Genomic DNA, 4,576 nt, shown 5'->3' with positions numbered 1-4,576 from the left:
ATTTCCTTGTATTTCCTTTTTCTTTCTTTTTTTTTTTTTTTCTTTTGCTTCAATTTGCTTCTCTTTTTTAGTTTTTTTCTTTCTCATCGTGTATTCTCATCGGATGCCTTCTCGTTACTTTTACTCGAATGTCGTAAGTGTTGATGGCGGTTTTACGTTACGTGTTTCGTTTTCGAGAATTTTTAAGAGGGAATCTAATTTTAATCGCGATAGGAAACCGGTGGACGAGACGATAGATCGAACGTGGTTTCTTCGCTTTTTAAAAATTCCCGAATCGGAATGAAACGGTTTTATAACGGAACTGAAACTGGATGAATACGTCGTTTCGTTGGAAAAGAAAAAAAATGAGTAGAATTTATCTGGGTGAGATTAATTTTTACCTTCCAGAATTGGCGAATTCTGAAAAACTATTCAAACATTCCAAACGTTGATTCTCTCTCCAAGCTTAGAATTTTATTTATATCCCAAAATTAGAACAATCATTTTCAAATTATTAAAAAAAAAAAAAAAGTTCAGATAGGACTAAAAAAAAAAAGAGAGAAGATAAATAAAATTTACCATCTCCAAATTTTCACAATGAATTAACATTTCTTATCGATGAACCTTCTCTTCCCCCGAAAGATTAATATAAATAATAGAAATCGCGCGAGGCGGAAAAAATGCATATCGCCGCGTTTTCACGGGAAATTTGCATTCGGTGCGTAAAATTTCCCCCTCGTGGCACTCGACTCCGCTCAATTCGATTCCCTTATCAGTTTGATCCCCTATTTTCGCGACGCGGAAAATCAAGGTGAAACGAGAACGAGGGTGGATCGTGGCACGATGATTTATAAAACGTATAAACGTGGAAACAGTCGTTGCGCTGGAGGAGGGATCGAGGAGGGAAAGAAGATTATATGTGTCGCGTTTCATCTACTGCTCCTTCGTTTTTTTCCAAAAAAAAAAAAAAGAAAAAATTTAGAGATATTTTTACTGGCTCAAGCTCGGCAATATCTGTGACAAAATCCCCCTGTTCTTGCCCATTTTCGCAGAGATACGTTAAATAAATCGTCTGCGAATAGAGGCAGGTTAAATTTTGATGGAATTGGTGAGAATCTGCTTTGTGATTCGAAAGGGATTGATCCAATTTTTGTCGTTGCGATTGAGATATTGAGAGTCTCAGAGGAGAAGAGTTTAAAATTACTCGATATGATTACTTTACTAGGAAATATATGATAAAAGATTGTATAGCCTAGAAATAAATTTGCCTCAATTTAGAGAAGTTTAAATGAGAAACAGAAACAAATCGATCTATCACAAGCTTCTTCTCAATTACAAATTTATAATTGTGATAAAGAGTGGCACGTAAATTCAGGAAAAATTTACTTAAAAGTTGCACAATACAAGTTAGCACAGGATTAACTGATGAATAAAATATTTGCTGTGTACGCAAATGATTTATACAAGAATTCATGGAACGGAATACGATCAAGAAAACTTGACAGGGTAACGAAAAGTCGAGCGATAAATTGGTATTGAGAACCAGTTGAACAGACTGTTGAACGAAACAAGAGGAAACGGACATCGACTATCAGTCACCGTCATCCGACTAAACATAAAACGTCAGACGTTTCCCTAAGAAGAAAGCTGGAAGAAAAATCTCATCCCCTCTCATCTTTTTTTGCCGAAACCGATTCGGCCGTCGTCGTATCGCTCGAAACATTTGTTTATCCTCCCCACAGCTCGAGCACATAGCTGTAAACACTTAAATCGTGCGAGCAAACAGGCGAAACAAAAACATCATCCCTTCGGTGTTATCCGAGGGATGATCAAAGCGCGTCTCCACCATCGCGAACCTCTTCAGAAATCGCTTTTATCTCTCCTCCTCTCGGCCGAATCGTGTATTTGTCGTGTCCCCTTTGTCCACGAAGAAGAAGAAGAAGAAGAAGAGGAAGAGGAAGAAGAGGAAGAGGAAGAGGAAGAGGAAGAAGAAATGGCTTGCAAAGGTTGCGACGCCATCGTGGTTTCAAGGTGGACGATTCAAGGCTTCGATTCTCCACGACGAGGGATGAAAGTGGACTCGATCTGATGGGGGGTGTCTTCTCTGTTTTTCTGTTTACGCGCCACGAGGATCGCTCGTGAGGAGATCGAGAAGGGGGATGCTGGGCTTGATATCTAACCGTATATCCGCTCTGGTAAATAGCAGGGTTATCTCCACCCCCTCTGCCGGCGTTTTGTTGGCACCGGTTGCCGCTCGTTGCCGTTGATCACCAAAGCGCAACTGCTCTTTTGTCGCTTCCGTTTCTCGTCTACGATTTTCCACACAATCGTCGGGACACTCGACGATTCTCATCTTGTTTCTAGACGAGATTTTCAGATTAAATTTTCTACGATTTCTTTCCTCTTTCTTTTCTCTTTTGAATTTATATATCTTAGAATTGTTTCCTTGGCTAATGATTAGAATTAGAAGGAAAGGAGGTGAGAAAATGATCAAGATGTAAATCAGCGAAAAGAATGGAAAAATGAATTCTTTTGAGAGATGTTAAATTCAAAAGAGGATAAAGTTGATTCTAGATATTGAAATTAATATCAAATCCTTTTTTGCGCAACGTTCATTGGTGCGTGGTACGAGAAAACAGGCGATTAAAAAAGTTAGCACGCCATCGAGAAGGATAATCCAAAGGTCTTCTCCATGATAGAACGCTAAGTGCATTTGGCCAAGTTCCAGTCGAACGACGACTTGCGCGGCTTTCCAGGATGTGAAATCACCGTGGTACATCCCCGTCTACCCACCCACCTGTCTCTTTTTTCCTTCGATCCCTCCGGCACGTCTGCCACGGTCCTTCCAACGTCCAATCCCCTACAACTTTTCCTGAAGCTTTTTCACCCGTTCTTTCTCTTTCTCTTTCTCTTTCTCTCTCGTCTCCTCGAATTCTCTTTTCTTCGCCATTCCTTGCTTCCTCGAGGGCGCATTCTCACGTTCCAAAGGATTTTCTTTCGAGACACCGAGTTGATTTGTTGTAAAAATCGTCTTATATCTATCGGATATAAACCGATCGTATCGTATTTCTTTGGTGAAATTTTCCTTTAAATCGAACGGTTTTCTTTTATTAAAATGCATGTTTTAATCCAAAAATCTTTTTTTTCTTTATCACATAATTGTGCATAATCTAACGACGAGGGAAGATTGATTGGTAAAATCACAATGGAATTTCGAGAAGGAGAAGATATAGAGAAGAATAGAAAAAGATAAATTAAATTTACACGACTGATCAGTGTATTAATTTTTTCTTCAAATCGAACGTTCTTTTCATTTCAACAAACATATAAGAATTCTGCTGACTTATTATTTCTCGTAAAATTAATTCCAACGAATATCGTTCAACGATGATAAGTTTCTTTTTTTCCTCAAAAAAAAAATTGGTAGTTGCCAAAGGATGGTAAGTTTGGATCAGAATAGAAGAAGAAGGTTCTCTTTTTCATTTCCGTGTTCCAAAGCTTTGTGACGAGAGGCACAGCTTTGTAAGAAGCACTCGAGCGACGGAACGTTAAGGGTCCACAGCATAGGGATGCGAAAAAGCTTGCTGAGACACATTAGTCTCGGCGGGGGTCAACGAGTGAAAATAAATGGCCCATTACTTCACCGAGAGCCAGCCTATACTACAATGTCCCCCGCGTATCCCTCTCTCTCTCTCTTATTTCCATTTTATCCGTGCGTCTGTCCTCGTCTCTCTTTCGTCTCTTCGCTCTGCTGGAATATCTCACGGAGTAACGTGATATACACATAACGATAGGCAAAGTTGAGAATAATAGAACGATAAAATATGAGGGAATACGAAACGATAGAATCTGTCACGCCATTATTATTATTATTATTATTATTATCGACTCTCTTCACTTCGTGGTGAATTTCGTTCGACCGGTCGTTTCTCTTCCATTTTCATTTTCTTCGAGAAATAATCGTTGAGAAATAATTCACGGTTTCTATAGCGAGATATCGAGAATTTATCGAGAATAAACTCGAAATTTTCTCCAAGGAATTTTTTTTAGAAATAACGTAGAGATTCTATTCAGAGGATATCGAGAAAGAGATTTTATTTGAGAATACTTCAAGAAACTTGGAGGAAATAATTTATAGATTATCGAGAGAGAGTCGATATTTTTATTTGAGAATACGCGTGGAAAATGTTATTAAATGAAATTTTAATAAAGAAGAAGTTTTCGAATCATTACTTTCTGCTTAGCTATCTATCGCAACTGTAATAGGTGTTCTTGCACGGTTTAATATATACGTAATGGCATAAAAACTAAGAGCAATAAATAATTACCAGTCACGCGAGGAACACGTAATACTGTAATGCTACGAATGGATAAATTTATTTCTTGTTCTCGGTGAGTTAATTAATTATAGGGAAGTTTCGTCCTTTGTTCTTTTACACGTTTCTGAAGAGGTTTCTCGTAAATGCAATTAATTATAGGTTCCTAGAATTCTTAAACAAATTAAACCGTGCTCTTGTAACGATGTTACTTTAAATGTAAATTTGTCCTCCTTTAACTTGTCTAAATTATTCTTTATCCAATGAATATTCCATTTTAC

The 4,576-nt window shown here is 37.9% G+C and overlaps 1 protein-coding gene across 1 annotated transcript in view; it reads left to right on the top strand.

Moving 5' to 3' along the window:
* LOC102678499 (protein split ends-like) overlaps positions 1 to 4,576 on the top strand; it is a 200,485-nt gene that overhangs the window by 488 nt on the left and 195,421 nt on the right. The gene's annotated exons all lie outside the window — the stretch shown is intronic.

The sequence above is a fragment of the Apis dorsata genome, unplaced genomic scaffold (assembly GCF_000469605.1).
Source record: "Apis dorsata unplaced genomic scaffold, Apis dorsata 1.3 scaffold_194, whole genome shotgun sequence".
Lineage (NCBI taxonomy): Eukaryota > Metazoa > Arthropoda > Insecta > Hymenoptera > Apidae > Apis > Apis dorsata.
Note: the sequence above shows the minus strand (reverse complement) of the source record. Positions and strands in the feature narration are given on the sequence as shown.